This window comes from Mauremys reevesii, linkage group 19 (assembly GCF_016161935.1).
Source record: "Mauremys reevesii isolate NIE-2019 linkage group 19, ASM1616193v1, whole genome shotgun sequence".
In the NCBI taxonomy this organism is placed as follows: Eukaryota; Metazoa; Chordata; order Testudines; family Geoemydidae; genus Mauremys; species Mauremys reevesii.
This window is the reverse complement of record NC_052641.1, coordinates 1024340-1045157: the sequence shown is the minus strand read 5'-3', so window position 1 is coordinate 1045157 and position 20818 is coordinate 1024340. Positions and strand designations below refer to the sequence as shown.

At 52.1% G+C, this 20818-nt stretch overlaps 1 long non-coding RNA gene across 1 annotated transcript; it reads right to left on the bottom strand.

Moving 5' to 3' along the window:
* Positions 1-13231: 13231 nt before the first annotated feature.
* LOC120387022 lies at positions 13232-15723 on the bottom strand. The gene is made up of 3 exons (XR_005590000.1): positions 15667-15723; positions 14569-14664; positions 13232-13982 (listed from the first exon to the last, which is right to left on the bottom strand). It is a non-coding gene; the product is annotated as an uncharacterized LOC120387022 (long non-coding RNA).
* Between the last annotated feature and the right edge of the window lie 5095 nt (positions 15724-20818).

The following is a 20818-nucleotide window of genomic DNA, read 5'->3' as shown; positions in this document are numbered from 1 at the left end:
GGCGGTTCCACACTTCTGTCCCTGCTGTGGGCTTTGTAACTGATTGGGGTTCCTTGCCTTCGAACAATGGATACATTCCCATTCTCCTAGGTACGCTAGCGCCTTCCCATCTGCTCCGTCCCAATGATTTCGTTGCCAGTCAAATAGCCAATCCTGTATGCCTTTCACGCAAAAATCACTGTCTGCATAGATATAGCTTGGTCCGGGAAAGCGTCAATATCATTTTAAAACATGATATACCAGTGCAAGTTTTTGTTCTAAAGTAAACTTGGACATTCATGCTTAGTTCCTTTTTCAATTAAAGTGTGAGTCAATAAATCGGGCTTAGATATGGTTTTGGTAACGACCCCTATATTGATCGGAATGAGGGTTCATTGAGCCCACAGGTGTATTGGTGACCCTGCTTCCTATCAGTTTGTCAGAGAAGCTATAGTTGAGTGGGGTATGAGTACTTTGAATTGTGATCAGGGCTGTGCTCGTGAGCGGGTCAAAAGACTGGATTGCCCAAACAACTGATAAACATTCAGGCTAACAAGGATCAAAATTTAACTCAGCACCTTGAAGTTTTTTTACATTCATATGTTACTGGCACTAGTTTGCCTGCCTCGTTATTTTGAAAGAGAGTAGCTGCTAAGGCAGCCTCAGGGCTTTGACTCATCGGGGAAGTTTAACGCCCCAGTCACACACACAGCCCCCCCAACCCTGGGAGAACAGCTGTACCTCCAGCGTCCTGCCCCAGTCACACACACATCCCGAATTTAGGAGAACAGCTGAGATTTGCGTGTTTTATTTTATTTTACTTGGTAATTTGCTTTGGGCTGTCTGCTCCTACTTGGAACCACTTAAATCCTACTAGCTGTATTTAATAAAATCACTTTTTACTTATTAATTAACCCAGAGTATGTCGAGGGGCAAACAGCTGTGCATATCTCGCTATCAGTGTTATAGCAGGTGAACAATTTATGATTTCACCCTGTATAAGCTTTAGACAGGGTAAAATGGATATATTTGGGGTTTAGAACCCATTAGGAGACTTCTGAGTGTTAAAGACAGGAACATTTCCGTAAGTTGCTTTCAGGTTAAGTCTGCAGCTTTGGGGCATGCGGTTCAAGACCCTGGGTCTGTGCTGGAGCAGATGGGCATGTCTGGCTCAACAAGACAGGGTGCCAGAGTAGTCTTGGCACAACAGGTGGCAGTGCCCAGTGGTGTTTCTGTGATCCAAGCCATCACGCCCCTCAAGGCCTGCTCAGCTGGTAGGGGGAGGGAGGTGAGGAGATCAGCGAGCGACAGGGTGGGCAGGGAGGCCCTTGAGGGAAGAGAAGGAGCAGGAGCTGTGCTTTCATAGACGAGGTGCAGCAGGGGGCAGGGAAGTTCCACTGCTCAGCATCCAGTTTTCCCAAATTAGAAAGTTAGCCACCCTATGCAGCTGGTGGCTCTGACATGAGGGGAGTGCGGGGGGGCTGAGAACGGCAGCTTCTGGTCAGGCGCCGAGCTCTGGAGGGCATTGACAGCACCAGTCAAGTGTCTCCCTAACATTTTACCTTTGCGCTGGGATGGGTGGATACAGGAAGGTTGAGGCAAATTTAGGGGTTGCTATAGCGCTTTCAAGTCCCCCTCTAACGCTGCCACTCATCTCAGAGAGAGTAACAGTCCTCAGCTCCCAGCTGATCTTGCCTTACATATGTCTCAAAGCCAGGCTGTCCTACCGCTCAGTCTCAGGACAGAGCTGAAGTGATTCTCCACCAGGTCTCCCTTGCAGGAAACACAACCCAAGAACATCAAGCGAGTGGCAGGGAATGTAAAGGTAGTTGGCTCCGGTGATTGCTAGTCCCCAAGGCAGTCATGGCTATATGTAAGAGGCACCAGGCTGCTCCCACATCCAAAATGAGCACAGCATTCTATTGTCCTTTCCCCTTGCCTTTATCCCACAGAGATCTCTCCTAACCAGAATGCACACATCCGCTGAAGCAAGGTAGAGAGCAGGGCTAGCATGCCGTGACCAGGAACTCTTGCCCAGTGATGTGGAAGAGGTGAGGACTGAGTATCTTTGGTTACATGCCTCTGGAAAGTTGGATGTCTAGATTGCGCAGGTCCATTTCTTCCAGATCCTCTTCCTGGGGCCGAGACTCTTGCCCTGCTCCGCTCCACTGGCCTGAGGAGTCTTCTGCAAGCACAGGAAATAACCCAAGAAAGAGTCTTCGGTTCCCAAAACTCTACTGAGGCGTGAGCTCTTGCTCTCCCTGCCTCCCGCTCGCATCGGCTCTGCATCACCCCCAGTGAATGAACAGAAATGGATTCAACACCTTATGGATCAATAGGCTGGTTACACCCATTTCCGCATCACTCTAGCACCCAGTACCACAGTAGGAGTCTCTTGCACTCCTCCCACATCTCCTCTCTTGCAGGCTTTTGAGACCAAGCCTGTTGGGATGCACACCTGCCCAGATGTGACCAGATTCAGTCATATTCCTACATACAAATGGTTAACCTTGTCTAAAGACCAAAAATACTTCATACATTTCAAACAGGAATTATCCCACATGTAACTGGTGTCCAAGCGGGGCTTAAAACAGTTCTTTGCATTAAAAAGGTTGTCCAAAAATTGTGTAATTGTAAACATTAGAGAGCTTGGTTATTGCTTAAAAACAAGTTCAACTTGAAATGAATTTTATAAACAATTTATTAATAATTTGGAGCATCCTTGGAAGTTTTATTACTGGGGGCACGACTAATTAACAATCAAACCTAGGGTCTTCACTTTAAAGTGTTAGTTTCCACATTATTCTGAATAATGAGGATTTTCAGCCACATATTTATATATTTACTATGAAACAAGCAATGTTTGTCCTTATTGGAGCATTTGTGAGCTTTGCTTTAGGGTTAAAGCTATTGAAAAAGAAAAGCAAACAGGGTGAGGCAGTGAAGTAGCTGCCTACTCTGTAACGCGTCCATCACATACACTTGCTGGTAAATCGCCACTGGAAAAACACTCTCTTTCCCAATTTGGAAGTTAAGATTCTGTTAGAGTCCAACTGGAACAGTGAATGGAAGTTAAGATGCTCTGGTACTCGCTCTATTAGAGTCCAACCAGGAACAGTGAGCATAGAATCATAGAATCTCAGGGTTGGAAGGGACCTCAGGAGGTCATCTAGTCAAGCCCCCTGCTCAAAGCAGGACCAAACCCAACTAAATCATCCCAGCCAGGGCTTTGTCAAGCCTGACCTTAAAAACCTCTAAGGAAGGAGATTCCACCACCTCCCTAGGTAATCCATTCCAGTTCTTCACCACCCTCCTAGTGAAAAAGGTTTTCCTAATGTCCAACCTAAACCTCCCCCTCTGCAGCTTGAGACCATTACTCCTTGTTCTGTCATCTTCTACCACTGAGAACAGTCTAGATCCATCCTCTTTGGAACCCCCTTTGAGGTAGTTGAAAGCAGCTATCAAATCCCCCCTCATTCTTCTCTTCTTCTGGCTAAACAATCCCAGTTCCCTCAGCCTCTCCTCATAAGTCATGTGCTCCAGCCCCCTAATCATTTTTGTTGCCCTCCGCTGGACTCTCTCCAATTTATCCACATCCTTCTCGTAGTGTGGGGCCCAAAACTGGACACAGTACTCCAAAAGAGGCCTCACCAGTGCTGAATAGAGGGGAATGATCACATCCCTCGATCTGCTGGAAATGCCCCTACTTATACAACCCAAAATGCCATTAGCCTTCTTGGCAACGAGGGCACACTGTTGACTCATATTCAGCTTTTCGTCCACTGTAACCCCTAGGTCCTTTTCTGCAGAACTGCTGCCCAGCCATTCGGTCCTTAGTCTGTAGCAGTGCATGGGATTCTTCCGTCCTAAGTGCAGGACTCTGCACTTGTCCTTGTTGAACCTCATCAGATTTCTTTTGGCCCAATCCTCTAATTTGTCTAGGTCCCTATTTCCAACCTGTCTAGGTCCCAAATTTCCAACCTGTTTTCCAATCTCTCTGTCTGTTGCCTGCCCGTCTGGGCCCGATCCTTTTTTCCTCGCTGAATCGTCCCGTCCATGGACACTAGCTTGTTCCACAACCAGTTCTTAGCTAGGAGGGTGAGCTCCTCAACTAGCCCCACCCTTCTGGTCTTTTCCCCAAAACATTTCTACTCACAAGACTACCCAAGTCCTCCCTAGTAAGGCTTGCCACCTGGGCAAAAATACATGGCCATTCACTTAACACATAATCCAAACCCCTTTGGGGGCATACCCAGAGACCCACCCATTTGTCTGCTGACACTTAAACAGAAAAGAAAATTACACAAAAAACAAAGAAAATTACAGTCTAAGCCAAATTTTTCTACTTCTATTATATTGTCCGCTACGGGGGGGCGGGACTGTAAAAATTTCAGGACAACCTCAGAGCTTCATCGCACACATGGCTTCCACCCTGAGGAATTACGAACGAGAAGTTCAGTTCCGCTCACACACCTAACGCCCAAATGAACAGAGCAGAAAAACATCAGTAACCGGTTAAACAAAACAGAGCCAAAGCTAAATAGTGCACCAAAACCAAATAGTGTTTCCTTATTCTATTAGAGCTCACCTATAATCATGCTATTCTTAACACAAAACACCAACAGTACCAAACAAAGCAAACATAAACTAACAAGGGTAAAACAGATAGATGGTGTAAATTCTGCAATTGCTCACCAAATTGTGATAAATTCCTATTACTAATTTATCCCTCATGTCAGGTGATCAAACTGACAGAGCATATAATCAAATTTTAAAGCTTCATTAAAATAATAAAACAACAATGGAGAGTGTTGGGAATGCTCCCACATCACTCGGGAAAATATGAATGCTCCAAGCCTTAAGCCACTTTAATACTTACACATATCCAGACTGGCATGTCTGTGTATAATGTTCAGAGAAGGGAAATAGGTGGACGGGAGATTATCCTGTATACAGCTTGTCCAGCATTTCCAACATGCTGCCACTCTTGGGATGGCTGTTCTTTTACACCCTGGAATCTCCTGCGGCGTCTCTTTCAGAGATTCCAGTTCAGGTCAGCTGCCTGTCCGGCTTCAGGGTTGCAAAAACTGTTGGATCTCACTGAACCGTTAAGCTTTGCAAATGCAATCTCAGTTTTGTAACTTATACTGCTTTTTTTGGTTTGCCCTTTTTTTTTATTTTCCACAACCAGTTGGGGCTGAAGCAGTTTTACTTAGCACTTAGCATAGTCCGCACTAATTCATGACCTTGAAGACAAAACAACTTCTCCCTTATCTCAGGGCTAAGCCGAATTTCAAATTAACCCGTTCCTAGACAAATTGCTCACACTGTAACAGAGGTTTTTCTTTGTGAATAAAGCTCCACTGAGATATATGATCTTATCTAGATTGAAGGTACCTTCTAATGGGCATTGTTTAAATGAATTTTCACGCGTATACAGATTCCAATCATTTAAATACCTGCAGGTTTTAGGACCATAATGTACGTACATGTAATATGCTGGGGCACCCTTAGGGGGTAAGGTGGAATATTTAGACTGTCCCTTACCCATTTTCCACTCACACAGGAGAGACTCACAAGGAAAGGGGAGGGAAGATGGGTTCACACACTCCTAGACCCAGGCAGCTTCCTCGCCGGACTATGCCAGGCTGAGTCAGCCCACCGTGGGTCGGATCTCCTAAAGATCCACTAGTTACTGGCTAGCCCAGTAACAGCCACTCACACTGGTGTACACACACACACACCAAGGCCTCTTTTTCTTCCTTTTTCTTTTTCTGTCTTTTTTTTTAACCCTTTTTCAACCTTTTTTTTTTTTTTTTTTTTTTTTTTTTTAAACCATGATGCATCTTTACCTGGTCCGGACCAATACCATGAGGCGGTATGACAACCCCTCTTGAGGCGGTAAAAACCCCTCAGCACCGGTGCATTCTAATGCATTTACCTATGCATTACCTTATGCATTACCTTATGCATTTCCTTGGCCAACTCAGCAGTTCCCAGTACTGCAATAAACTAACCTTATTGGGGCCTCTCCCCAATACCACTTTGCATCTGATCCTGCTGCACAGTCAATAAGTTCAGATGGCGTGAGCCCAACAGAGAGACAGACGTCCTCAGGGAAAATCCTCCTCCGATACCCCAATAGAGATTTCAAAAGGTCTCATACCTCTCATGTGGCGCCATGGGGTTCGAAGGGGAATGATCCGTAGTAGTTGTCTGTGGGTCCGTGGGCGTTGCCATCCCGGACGAGCCCCCAAATTGTCGAAGAAAAACTCAGTTCTCACTTTTTGTTTGGATGCAGCAAAATCAAATACTTTATTATTTCTCCAGTAATTACCATGGAGGGAGAGAGTGCCATAGGACACAGGGTCCTGGACAGGTCTCTCAACTGGTAAACAATTACAGCAAGCCTTTATACCTTTTACAGACAATTTCTAGCAATAATACAGACAGTAAAAAACAACAAATACATTTTGTTTATACATAAGTTTTCCTGCTATCTCACTAGAAAAACAAGACTGCAAGACTGCACATTGCAAGGTCGTAATAACTTTCACACAATTCACTCTGTCTTACATTATCTTGCTTCCTCACGTCACCAGGGTCACAGTTAACCTAACTCATGCTAACTAACATTCATTAAGATCTCTTCAAAACCTTGTTAATTATTTACTGGCTTCCACACTATGTATCCTATCCCTACCCTCCAGCGTATCTACCACTCCTCCCAGTTTAGTGTCATCTGCAAACTTGCTAAGGGTGCAGTCCACACCATCCTCCAGATCGTTAATGAAGATATTGAACAAAACCGGCCCAAGCACCAACCCTTGGGGCACTCCACTTGATACTGGCCGCCAACTAGACATGGACCAATTGATCACTACCCGTTGAGCCCGAACATCTAGCCAGTTTTCTATCCACATTACTGTCCATTCATCCAGTCCATACTTATTTAACTTGCTGGCAAGAATACAGTGGGAGACTGTATCAAAGGCTTTGCTAAAGTCCAGAAATAGCACATCCACTGGTTTCCCCTCATCCACAGAACCGGTTATCTCATCATAGAAGGCAATTAAGGTTAGTCAGGCATGACTTGCCCTTGGTGAATCTATGCTGACTGTTCCTGGTCACTTTCCCCTCCTTTAAGTGGTTCAGAATTGATTCCTTGAGGACCTGTTCCATGATTTTTCCAGGGACTGAGGTGAGACTGTCTGGCCTGTAGTTCCCTGGATCTTCCTCCCAGAAGTAAAGTTTCCTCCCATTCTATAACCGATGGGGTGGGGTGGCGTCAGGGACAAGGGGAATTGAGAATGAGGGGTGCCTGATGTATTGGGGTATGGAGTTCCCTACTTCAGCTCCACAGTCTGGGTCCGGTGCAGAGCATGGCATGGCAGGGAGATGACATCTCCCATAATGCCGGGGCCCTTTCACAGCAAGGGTGTCACCTCCCCATGGTAGCACGGATTCCCACCTACTCCTCCTGCTTTCGCCTGATAACAGCACCACCCTTCACGGCACCACCTCATGGCAACTTCTGCTTCTGGACTCGCACTGGAAATGGGAAGTCCAGCTGGGCCTGGCAGTGGCTGACAGGAAATGGACACAGGCACCACTGCCACTCCCATGGTGCCACAGGGCCCACCATGGCTGGTGGGAGATAGATAAATGTCTGTGTACCTCCCCAGCACTATGTCTCCTTTAGTGCTTGTGTCCCCCCCTCCCCCCGTCCTGCTTAGTCTGGGTGTTCCTTACCGGAGCACACTGTGTGTCCCATGCATGTTCTGTCTCACCTTTGGGTCCATCCTAACAGGGGTTTCTCTCCCCATCCTCCCACCAGTAACTTTTCCCCCAACGCACACAGGACAGGGAGCTGGCTGGTGCCCTTCTATAAAAGGACTGCTCTGTGCAACAGAAACCAGCCTAGTCCCCGCCCCGCAGGCGGGGAGCTTGCTGCTTCCTTCAATCGCATCACAAGTTACAAGAAGGGGCAGGAATAAAATCCCCATTGACTAAACAGGATGGGGTGAAGCATGTCACCAGGCCATAATATTCTGGATAACCCCTTGATGACCATTTTAGGATCATCCTCTCATGTGGCCTTCCTGGCCTCTGGCTAGCTGTGATGACGAGAGGGGGATGTTGTCCCCCTTCCTCTGGCTCCCCTGGCTGGCAGAGCCTAGTGCTACTACCTTGGCATGTCAGCTGGGGAGCAGAGCTCTTACCTCTGCTAATCAGGGGTTAGCCCCCACAGCCAGTGAGGGGATGAGGTAGGGCTCAGTTGCTAATTTTGGGCCTGGGATTGCCCACTTTACAGGCTCAAATTTGGGGGGGAGGCTGTGGTCACGCACACCTTAAAGTAGGGAAATGTCCCTCACCTACTTATAATTGCACCCTAAATAACCTCTGGGATACTTTATTTTTGTTCTCAGAAGGTGCGCATCACCATATTATCGGAGCTGACTGTCACAGAGTCCCCGAATCACGGAGTCCTCAGGTTATGTTCTGGAACTTCTCCATACAAGGCCAGTCAGGACTCTGGGGGACCCTCCGCCTTGTGAGCGCACTGTCTCCAGGGCAAGATGCTTACACAGCTTCGATCTTCCTGGATCTGAGCATCCCCTTCCACACTGTGCGCTTCCTGCAGCGAGTCCACCCGGACGGGGCCCTGCACCCCAACTCGGCAGTCAGCAGTGACTGTCAGCCAGCTAGTAGAACAGAAGGTTTATTAGTTGACAGGAATGCAGCGGGTAGAATTGAACTTGTTAGCAGAGAAATCAGTGACTAATATCAGAGGGGTAGCCGTGTTAGTCTGGTTCTGTGAAAGCAGCAAAGAATCCTGTGGCACCTTATAGACTAAGAGACGTTTTGCAGCATGAGCTTTCGTGGGTGAATACCCACTTCTTCGAAAGCTCATGCTGCAAAACGTCTCTTAGTCTATAAGGTGCCACAGGATTCTTTGCTCCAAATCAGTGACTTTCAGCCAAGTCCATCCAGAAGCTCTGGACTCCCCCTCTACCAGTCCTCCCAAGCAGACTGCCTAGCTTCCAGCAACCCGACCTCCGGCACCCCCCATTGCTCCGCCTCCTTGGCTTTGTCCTGCTTGCCAGGCAAGTCACCTGGGTGTCACTTGGGTGTAGTCCCCCTCCTGGGTATCAGGTTACAAAGAGCACCAGTCATAGCATATGTGCAGGCAGCTGGAGCAGCCTCAGCTGCCCCAGAGGTCTCAGCCAAAGTCACACACCCCTATTCCCACCACCGAGGTATTAGCGCAGCATGCAGGGAAACTGAGGCACACACAGTATTCATGCAAAACAGTAAAATTCACATAGGCTCAACAGTAAGACACACCATACACCATAACAAGGGAAAATCCCCACTTTGTCACACTGACGCTTTAGATTCCTGCTGTCTCTGTCTTGGTACATCATTTCACCCCACTTCTCTATACTAGCCTATCTTTTTTTCTTTCTCTCTAGTCTGTTCCAAGTCTGGCCGGCCTTAAAAATGACTCAACTCTGTTATACGCTGTACTCGGCACCACAGGCTGAAGCAGCGTGAGCAGCATCTCTCTGGGAATGAGAAAGCTACAGTGAGATGGTCTCCCAAGTCCATTGCATGAGTCAGGATCCAGGGGCCGAAAGCGCTAGCTGTCCTTGTGTCCTGCCTGCAGCATCTGAGACAGAAGCTTCTGTTCTTTTCCATCCCTCCTGGGTGGCTGCCATGACAGCAGTGCTAACCTTAACAAAAATCACTGTGGATCTGCTATTCCATATTTCACGGCCTTTCCCGTTCCTCCAGAAAAGCTATTAGGGAGCAGATCTGATGGAGCTATGGCACCAGCTGAGGGGTTGCCTCTTCTTGCTAGCAGGAGATTTGGGGCATGATTTTCCACACTTACACTGTTGAAGATCAGTATTAACTCAGTGGAGTTGCATCAGTCTGAATGAGCGGAAAGTTGACCCATGCAGATGAGCTGTTTCTTAATGAGATAGTGTGGGGGGTGGGTGGAGAAAAGGGGAAACTGAAAGGCGAGATAGTAATATGTAAGCAGAACAGCAAGAGATGAGTGTCAATCTCTGTCACGGAGTGTCGGGGAGTCAAGGCCCTGCACCCCCACCATGACTCTCAGCCAGCCGGTAAAGCAGGTTTATTTAGACGACAGGAACACAGTCCAAGACAGGTTTTGGAGGCACAGACAACAGGATCCTCCCCAATTAGATCCATCTTGGGGTCCCAGGAGCACCACTGCCCCCTTCGGGGGTCAGAGCCCTATCTGTGCTTCCCTCCATTCCCCAGCCAGCTCCTGAAAACCCCCTCACTCCCCAGCGTCTCCTCCCCCAGGCCTTTGTTCAGCTTCCCAAGCAGAGGAGTCACCTGGCCTCTAACCCCTTCCTGGTTTCTCACATTACATGCTCAGGCATCTTCCCACAAGGCCAGTCTCCCATCTCCCAGTGCAGACCTTTCTCCCAGGCCAACACCCTCCACGCAGCATTCACAGACCACAGTGAGCAGGGGCGGCTCTAGGAATGCGGCCGCCCCAAGCAGGGCGGTGCTCCGCAGGGGGCGCGCTACCGGTCGCCGGTACCCTGACTTCGGGGGACCTCTTGCAGACGTGCCTGCGGAGGGTCCGGTGGTCCCGTGGCTCGGGTGGAGCTTCCACAGGCATACCTGCGGGAGGTCCACCCGAGCCGCGGGACCAGCGGACCCTCCGAAGTCATGCCTGCGGGAGGTCCGCTGGTCCCGCGCCTCCGGTGAAATGCCGGGAAAATGTGCACTGGGGTCTGGAGTCGGCCCTGAAAGTAAGAACAGTCCCAGTGCATCACACTCTCATTTTCTGTCTCTGAGTGACCTTGGCACCAAGCGCCCTGCTCTTCGCTGACCTTGGCTCTTATCGTCCCAGGCTTGATGTGACCTTCCTGCTTCTTATTCTGTCAGTCACCATTTCTTTCCCCTTTCCTTTTGTCCTATTTTAAGGAGGAAATCCCTTACGCAAATAGGAGGAGGAAGCAATTGCCCTGAATGGGGAATGAAATTTACCAGGCAACCACAGAGATAGATTCTGGTCTCATTTACACTAATGTCCCAACATTGGCATCCATCGAGTTACTCCTGTTTTACACCAAACATGAGATCAGAATCAGGCCCTTTGCCTCCCCTGACACTGCTCTTCCATGATTGGCCCTGCACCTTATCTTGGGATGGGGCAAGGTGGGTCAGTCGGAGAGAAAAACCAGAGGGCCCAATTCATTACCTCACCTGCACCCATGCAAAAGGGGTGGAAATTGCTCCCAAATCAGAGTGGTAGGTTTTTTTTTCCATTTTTAAAAAGTCCTCCCATTGGCTCTTTTGATCAGAGGCCCAACTCCCTTTCTTTTACCTATGCAGGGAGGCTTTTTTAACCCTTTACAGGTAAAACAAGCAGAGTACAGCCACCAAGAGGGACTTTATAGCTAACTGGCTGGCTGGGTGTCCACAAAAGGGAGCTACGCCCGCCCCCCCATTTATCACAGCAGCCAACAGGGAAGTGGGAGGGAGGCACTCCTAGGCCTGGCCTACACTGGGGGGGGGGATCGATGTAAGATACACAACTTCAGCTAGGGGAATAGCTTGCCTGAAGTCAAAGTCTCTTATTTCGACTTACCTCCCGTCCTCGCAGCGTGGGATCGACGGCCGCGGCTCCCCCTGTCGACCCCGCTACCGCCGCTCGCCCTGGTGGAGTTCTGGGGTTGATGGGAGCGCGTTCGGGGATCGATATATCGCGTCTAGATGGAAAGCGATCTATCGATCCCTGATAAACCGATCGCTACCCGTAGACATACCCTTAGAGCCGGCATGTCCCCTCTGTTTCTCCCTTGCTGCTTGGGCAGAAGCGGAAAGGGGGCAAAAGATGCCCGGCTGAAGGGTTTTGCGCTCGGCCTTGAGGATTAAGCCCGAGCCCCCGGCATGGCTGCTGGGAGATGGATTTTCGTGTCGCAGCCAGCGCACTCTTCGGGCCACAAGCTGAACACACTGAGGCCAGCAGGGACAGCTCTGAAGCGGCAAAAGGGTTCCTTAGAGGGTCCAAGGAGGTAGTAGGGTCAGTACCATCCCTGGGTGGGCTCAAATCACCATCCTTTGGGTTAACAGCTGAATGCGCTGACCCACTGTGCTCCACCACAGCCACTGACCCCTCCATAACCTCCAAACCCATCCCCCACAGCCCCCCATTCCCTGCCAGAGCGCTCAAACCCATCCCCCACAGCCCCACATTCCGTGCCACAATGCTCAAACCCATCCCCCACAGCCCCACATTCCCTGCCACAGCGCTCAAACCCATCCCCCACAGCCCCACATTCCCTGCCACAGCGCTCAAACCTGACTCCACAGCCCCCCATTCCCTGCCACAGCGCTCAAACCCATGACCCACAGCCCCATCACAGCCGCCTCGTTCCCTGCCACAGCACTCAAACCCATCCCCCACAGCCACCCATTCCCTGCCACAGAGGTCAAACCGGGCCCCCACAGCCCACAATTCCCTGCCACAGAGGTCAACCGGGCCCCCAAAGCCCACCATTCCCTGCCACAGCACTCAAACCCGGCCCCCACAGCCCCCCATCCTCTGCCACAGCCCTCAATCCCATCCCCCACAGCCCTCCATTCCCTGCCACAGCATTCAAACCCGACCACCATAGCCCCCCATTCCCTGCTGCAAAACTAAAACCGATCCCCCACAGCCCCCCATTCCGTTTCACAGACATTGAACCCATCCCCCACAGCCTCATCACAGCCACCTCATTCCCTCGCACAGCTCTCAAACCCATCCCCCACAGCCCCCCATTCCCTGCCACAGCACTCAAACCCGACCCCCATACCCTCTTATTCCCTGCCACAGCCCACAAACCCATCCACCACAGCCCCACATTCCCTGCCACAGCTCTAAATCCATTCCCCAGAGCCCCCCAATCCCGTCCACCGTGCGAAAACCCAGCCCCCACAGCCTCCCCTGCCCGGTCACGGCACGGAAACCCATCCCCACGGCCCCAATCACTGCCCCCATTCCTGCCACAGCGCTCAAACCCATCCCCACAGCCCCCATTCCCTTCCACAGCCAAAATCCCATCGCCCACAGCCACATCACAGCCGCCTTCTCCCTTCAGCAGCGCTCAAACACATGCCCCACAGCACACCATTCCCTGCCACAGACCACAAACTACCTTAGTTCGACTGACTTACCCGTCCAGACGCCGCGGGATCGAAGTCCCCAGCTCCCCCGTCGACTCTGCCACCGCCGTTCGCTTTGTCGAGATCTCTGCGTTGACCCGGCGGGTAAGTATGGACCTACCCTGAGTCCTAGTGGCGCCCCCCCCTCGTGCACGTGTATACACACACACACAGACACACACACAGAATCTATCACCTGAGCCAGGTGCCTCAGTTTGCCTCATGCTAAGGCCAGCCCTGTCCTGTGGGCACGGAGAACCTAACTTCCATTTATGTCAGCCAGGGAGGCTGGATGTGCACATTACAGGAAATAAACTGTTCGGCCAGCATAATCCACTGAAAAAAATTCGTATTGCTAATTGCAACCAAGGCTCTCACTGTGTGGCTCTTTGTCCTGTCTCTGTTGTCTAGAGCATGAGCAGAGCTTTATGAGACAGCTGCTGCTGTCGCCAGCCAGCTAAGCAAGTTTCCCATCGTCTCTCTTCTGGCTGTGGATGCTTGACTGCAGCAGCTCGGCAAAGGGCCCAGCCTTGCTCTCTAATGGTCATTCTCCCTTGCTTGAATCGCTCTTCATGTACCATCATGTAGCCTCATTAAAACAGCCCAGATGTGGACACAGGCATCAGCAACCGATTCCCCAAGCTAAAGTCCCCTTTGCAATCCAGGGAAACAGCCTGGGTTGTCTGGAGCGCAGGGTTTGGTCCATGGTGACTGCCGACACTGCACCTGCTGTACAGCGACTCATGGGACACCTCTAGCCCATCAGCACTTGGCTCTCCCACATTCTGCTGAGCGGCTGAGATCTGGGGAAACAGAAACCCTTTGTTAGAAACAGAAAAGCTCCTCACAGGAACACTCTGTCTCGGATTCCCACAGGGGCGCTCTCTGGTCATTCACTTATCACCCAAGACCTAAAACCTACAGCACCAGAGCCCTTGCAATTGTCCAGAACCAGGCTCCAAATCCCTCGAGTGGCTCACAAGGTGGATAAGAGTCCTGGTGCAGCCAACCCATTGACCAAGTAGCCCCCCCCCTTGGTAAGTAAGAGGTTGCAGGCACTGAGGCCTCGAATAGCTCTTTCTGGAGCAGGATTCACCGCAGGTGTCATGAGATGCTGGAAATGTGTCTGCGCACTCTGGAACCCAACTCATACAGACAAGAAAGGACACTACTGCTCCCAGCAGCAATCTCTCCTGCAGCTCACCTGCTAGAGATTAGGGGTCTTTCAGATCTGGATCATTCCCATGCCTCACCTCACTGACATTCCCATGAGCCTCACATACTCTGCTGGAAACAAGTAGCAGGCTCTTGCCCTGTATCCATGACACGCTCACTGCAGGGGTGGGGGGGAGATAGCGCCACACCTGAGCACCGGTGGAGAGTCCTTACCTCCCCACATCCTGGCCATGTTCCTATAGCCCAGGCGCTCGGTGTCCTGGAGCCCGTCCCGACACCACAGCTCTCTTGCCTCTCTGATGTTCAGCCCTGGGGGAGAAGGACACACCCATTTGGGCCATTTGGCATTCCGGTTTCAGTGCCTGTTTCCTTCTGTTCCCATTGCTGGGTACACACTGGCCGGGGTCCTCGTGGCATCCATGGACCAATGGACTCGCAGGGTCCCCACCAGGTGGTTTAGTACCGGAAGGGGGATTTGTTTCAGTCATCGCAGTAATCATGGGACCCTTGTGGCCATTGTGCTCTGGGAGTGGGTGCCTGTTAATGGTGGCGTCTAATACCGAGAACCCCCCACCCCCACCCACTGAAGTCAGCTCCAGCTGCTGACATCCTACAAGCTTTGTGTCCTTTCCCTGTGGTTCCTGCTTCAGCTCCTACCCTCATGATGGGCTCTGTCCCTCCACATGCCTCAATAGCTCCATTCCTGTCCCCTCACTAGCTAGCTGCCCCGTCAGGGCTGATTTCCCTGGACTGGGGGACAGAGCTGAGTTCTGAGATAAAGCAGCCAATTTCCCTGGCACTTTCACATTCACCTCCCTAATTCAGAGAGAGGGGCAGAGAAAGAGTCATCATCTAAGGTGGGGTGGGTCTCAGAGGAGGGGCTTCTTTCTGTAGGGTCCCATTGCCCAGCTGAGGGAGTCTCAAAGGAGGGGGGCCTTGATTTCTATTGGGGTTCCTCTGCCCCGCTACAGTGGGTCTAAATAGAGAGGCCTTAGTTCTAGAGGCGTCCCAATGGCCAGCGGGAGCTAATCTCCGAGAGGCTCGTTTCCATGGGGTCCCATTGCCCAGCTGGGTTTCTTACCGTTCTTCTGCAGGAAGAGCCTGTGCAGCCCATAGATCTCGCCCCTGGCTGAGCACTCGCTGCCTAGCTACTCCAGAATAACAAGGGCCCTGAGGCCAGGCACAAATCTGCCAGCCACTGCCCTATGGAATGCAGTCCCTTACGGACCCAGGGGGGACCAATTAGCCAAGGGATGAGGAACTTGACTCAAGCCCTGACACTGCAGGATGCTGGGGTCAAAGGTCACTTACCTCAAATCCAGGCAGGGAGGTGGCAAATTCGAGCAGGGCAGCACTGCTCTGTATGGCCCTGGCTCTCTCCTGGGTTTTTTTGGAGAGGAACCTGAAATGGATGTGCTGTGGGAAAAGGAGGCAGGGGAAGGTCAGCGGGCAGGCGTACGTGCTCTACAAACGGGCCTCTTCCCCTCTCCATGGGGCTGAGACTTTGTGCTCAGGGTGGAAGAATAGCTGATTGGAAAAGGGGACTCATGACACTGCCCACGTCTTGCTGGGCACAAGCTCATTGTCTCTCCGGGCTGGGACAATGGTCAGTCTTGGGGCTGGTCTATTTACTCTGAAACGCCTGATCAATGAACAGCATGTCAGGATCAAGGCACACGCCCTTGACACACACACCCCAGACCCCAGGCGTAAAGGACTTGGTAGCATGGATGGAACAGCCGTGAGGACAAAAGCTCTGGCCCAGGGGAGCTGGAGAGCTGAAGGGAGAATGTTGATGGATTCCCCTCTCCACTTCCTGCCACCAGCGCTCCTCCGACTTCCCCAAGGCAGGTGACTTTATGCTGCAGCTGGGTCTCTATGTATCTCACCCAGCCAATAACATCAGCCGGCAAGCCAGGGGCGAGATCTATGGGATGCACAGACTCTTCATGCAGAAGAGGGGTGTAACCCCCAAGCAGATTACCTAGAGTCCTGGAGCTCTGTCTGCTGGCAGCTCAGGGAGTAGGAGCCAAGGCAAACTCAGAGTCTGCCCAGCAACCAATAGGGAGTGGAGATGCCCCTCCCAGGGACTGGAAGAGAGGGGAGAAGCCATTTTTGAGGAGAGGCTGGAGCCAGCCAGGGCAAGGGTCAAACTGGCTGTGAGGGGGGCTGGTGAGTCCCAGGCCTGCAAGCAGGGTTCCCCCTGAGAACTGGCCTCCAGGGACCTGACCGCAGATCCCTCAGCTGGGTTTTCCTTCCCCACGGATGATTCCCAATTGTTACATTTGCTGAGAAATTTCCCCAGCCAGGCTGGGTTCACCTCCAGCTCCCCTGGTGAGACCAGTCCCCACATGGTCAGCACTGCTAGTCCAAGGCTGATTCCTGCCTGAGGAGGATCCCTGCCAGCGGACAGCAGCCCCTGGAATCATCCAGCATCATCCTCAACCCTGAAGATCATTTGTGGAGTTCGTGAGTGCCTTGTCTTTAGTTAGTTAGTCAGGGAATTTGTTTTGGGGACCCTCTACTCCCTGAACTGTGTCCTCAAGCCAGGGAGTGAGGGTTTGAGGATTCTATAATCTACCGCTTATTACACCTGTGGAGGGATTCACCACCTCCTCCCACTTGTGGGTCTTTTGGGCTGTACTGAACCCAGTCAGCCGCACTGCTACACCTCTGCAGAGAATTGTATAGGGGCTGTGGTGGATGGCTTTGAGCTCTGTGGCAGGGAATGGGGGCTGTGGGGGATGGGTTTGAGTGCTGGGGCAGGGAATGGGGGTCTGTGGGGGATGGGTTTGAGGGCTGTAGCAGGGAACGAGGCGGCTATGATGGGGTTGTGGGGTTCGGGTTTGAGGGCTGAGGAAGGGAATGGGGGGCAGTGGGGGATGGGTTTGAGTGCTGTGGTAGGGAATGGGGGCTGTGGGGGATGGGTTTGAGCGCTGTGGTAGGGAATGTGGGGCTGTGGATGATGGGTTTCAGCCCTGTGGTAGGGCACGGGGATCTGTGGTGGGTCTGTGGGGTTGGGTTTGAGAGCTGTGCAGGGAATGGGGGGGCCTGTAGGGGATGGGTTTGAGTGCTGGGGCAGGGAGTGGGGGGCTGTGAGTGTTGGGTTCGAGAGCTGTGGGAGGGAACGAGGCGGCTGTGATGGGGATGGGTTTCAGCTCTCTGGCAGGGAACGGGGTGGGTTTAAGCGCTGACGCAGGGAATGGGGGCTGTTGAGATGGGTTTTAGCACTGTGGCAGAGAATGAGGCGGCTATGATGGGGTTATGTGGCTGTGGGGGATCGGTTTATGGACTGTCGTAGAGAATGGGGGGCTGTGGGGGTTGGGTTTGAGAGCTCTGGCACGAAATGGGTCGCTGTGGTGGATGGGTTTGAGCGCTGTAGCAGGGAACGAGGCGGCTATGATGGTGTTGTGGGGTTCGGGTTTGAGGGCTGAGGAAGGGAATGGGAGGCTGTGGAGGATGGGTTTGAGCGCTGTGAGAAGGAACGAGGCGGCTGTGATGAGGCAATAGGGGACGGGTTTGAGGGCTGTGGCAGGGAATGGGGGGCTGTGGGGCTGGGTTTCAGCCCTGTGGCAGGGATTGGGCGGAGGTGGGGGAGGGGTTCTAGTGCTGTGGCAGGGAATGGGAGGCTGCGGAGGATGGGTTTGAGCGCTGTGGCAGGGAATGGGGGCTGTGGGGGATGGGTGTGAGTGGTGCGGCACAGAACGAGGTTGTGATGGGTCTGTGGGGGATGGGTTTGAGGACGGTGGCAGGGATCAAGGCGACTGTGATGGGTCTGTGGGGGATGGGTTTGAACGCTGGGACTGAGGACTGTGGGGGATGGGTTTGAGCGCTGTGGCAGGGAATGAGGTCCTGTGGGGGATGGGTTTGAGGTCTGTGGCAGGGAATGGGGGCTGTGGGGGATGGGTTTGAGGGCTGTGGCAGGGAATGGTGGCTGTGGGGGATGGGTGTGTGGGCTGTGGCAAGGAATTGGGGGCTGTGTGGAATGGGTTTGAGCGTCTTGGCAGGGAATGGGGGTCTGTGATGGGGATGTGTGGGATGGGTTTGAGCGGTCCGGAATGGAATGGGATGCTGTCGGGGACGGTTTTGAACACTGTGGATTGGAATGGGGGGCTGTGGGGGGATAGGTTTGAGGGCTTTGGCAGGAAATGGTGTGCTGTGGGGCATGGGTTTGAGCACTGCTGAAGGGAGAAGGCGACTGTGATTGAGCTGTGGGGGATGGGTTTGAGCGGTGTGGTAGGGAATGGGGGCTGTGGGGGATGGGTTTGAGGGCTGTGGCAGGGAATGATGCGCTTGTTATGGGTCTGTGGGTAATCGGTTTGAGCATTGTGGAAGGGAATGGCGGGATGTGCGGGATGGGTTTGAGCGCTGTCACAGGGAATGGGGGTTGTGGGGGATGGGTTTGAGGGTTTTGGCAGGGAATGGGGTCCTGTGGGGGATAGGTTTGAGGTCTGTGGCAGGGAATGGGGGGCTGTGGGGGATGGGTTTGAGCACTGTGGCAGGGAATGGGGGCTTGTGATTGGGCTGTGGGGGTCGGGTTTGAGCGCTGTGGCAGGGAATGGGGGGATGTGGGGATGGGTTTGAACGCTGTGGCTGGGAATGAGGCGGCTGTGATGTGGCTGTGGGCGATGGGTTTTTGGGCTGTGGAAGGGAATGGGGGGCTGTGGGGGATGGGTTTGAACGCTGTGGCTGGGAATGAGGCGGCTGTGATGTGGCTGTGGGCGATGGGTTTTTGGGCTGTGGAAGGGAATGGGGGTCTGTGGGGGATGGGTTTGAGCGCTGTGGCAGGGAATGGGGGGCAGTGAGTGCTGCCGTGGTGGAAGGGTTGCGGTCCTGTGACAGGGAATGGGAGGCTGTGGGGGATGGGTTTTAGCACTGTGGAAGGGATTGGGGGGCTCTGGGGAATGGATTTAGAGCTGTGGCAGGGAATGTGGGGCTGTGGTGGATGGGTTTGTGGGCTGTGGCAGGGAATAAGAGGGTATGGGGATCGGGTTTGAGTGCTGTGGCACGGAATGGGGGGCTGTGGGGGATGGGTTTGAGAGCTGTGTGAGGGAATGAGGTGGCTGTGATGAGGCTGTGGGGGATGGGTTCAATGTCTGTGAAACGGAATGGGGGCTGTGGGGGATCGGTTTTAGTTTTGCAGCAGGGAATGGGGGGCTATGGTGGTCGGGTTTTGAGTGCTGTGGCAGGGAATGGAGGGCTGTGGGGGATGGGATTGAGGGCTGTGGCAGAGCATGGGGGGCTGTGGGGGCCGGGTTTGAGTGCTGTGGCAGGGAATGGTGGGCTTTGGGGGCCCGGTTTGACCTCTGTGGCAGGGAATGGTGGGCTGTGGGGGCCCGGTTTGACCTCTGTGGCAGGTGGCTGTGGGGGAAGGGTTTGAGTGCTGTCTACACTGGTAGAAACAGATCTGGTTTACTGATGGCAGCTCAGTAGTAATTAAGGGGAAACGGTATAGTAAATATGCTGCCATAAACCTATGGAAGGAAGTGAATCAAGGGCATTTAGAGCATGGCTCAGCGCAACATGCAGAGCTTCATGTCATATATCATGTTTTGAAATGATATTGACGCTTTCCCGGACCAAGCTATATCTATGCTGACAGTGATTATTGCGTGAAAGGCATACAGGATTGGATATTTGACTGGCAACGAAATCATTGGGACGGAGCAGATGGGAAGGAGCTAGCATACCTATGAGAATGGGAATGTATCCATTCTTCGAAGGCAAGGAACCCCAATCAGTTACAAAGCCCACAGCAGGGACAGAAGTGTGGAACCGCCGAAGCGACGCTGTCACCCAGCGGCAAAACAGAGCAATTGCTACTAGAAGCCAGCTATGCGCCTGAGTTCTTTTCTGGTACGCTGCTGCCATCTAGCGATGTGAGTGATAATTGTATCTTGGTCAAGTTGCTAGCTGTGCATCCGAATATCAATTTTAGGATGGGAGCAGGAGGAATTCGTGCTTCCCAATAATCCGCAGTGTATGTCTCATGTTTCGCTGTTTTCACAATGTATAACTGCCAAATTCTCAGCAGTGCATCAGAATTGCAGCAGGAAAACGATTCCTTTAGACTTTCCTCGCTCGCAGAGATAAGGCTCGAAATGGTCATGATTTGCTATTTTCACGGAAGGAGCTCTAACAAAGGGCTTAACAGTGCAACCGAATGCTATTTTGTGGATAGTTCAAAGAGAAATTCGTACCTATCAGTGGCCAGCAGTGGAACCTAATTGCCTTTTTAGCGTGTTTCTAGGAGATATTCGTGCCTACGACAGATTTCGAATTAATTGCTCAGGTATAGCTGTTTTCACAGCGTATCTCGGTCAAGTAGCTACCTACGCATCCAAATAGCAAGGTTAGGATGGGAGCAGACGGAATTCGTGCTTCCCAATAATCCAAAGTGAATTTGTCATGTTTCGCTGTTTTCCCAAACGGATCTCTGCCAAATTGCCAGCAACGCATCGGA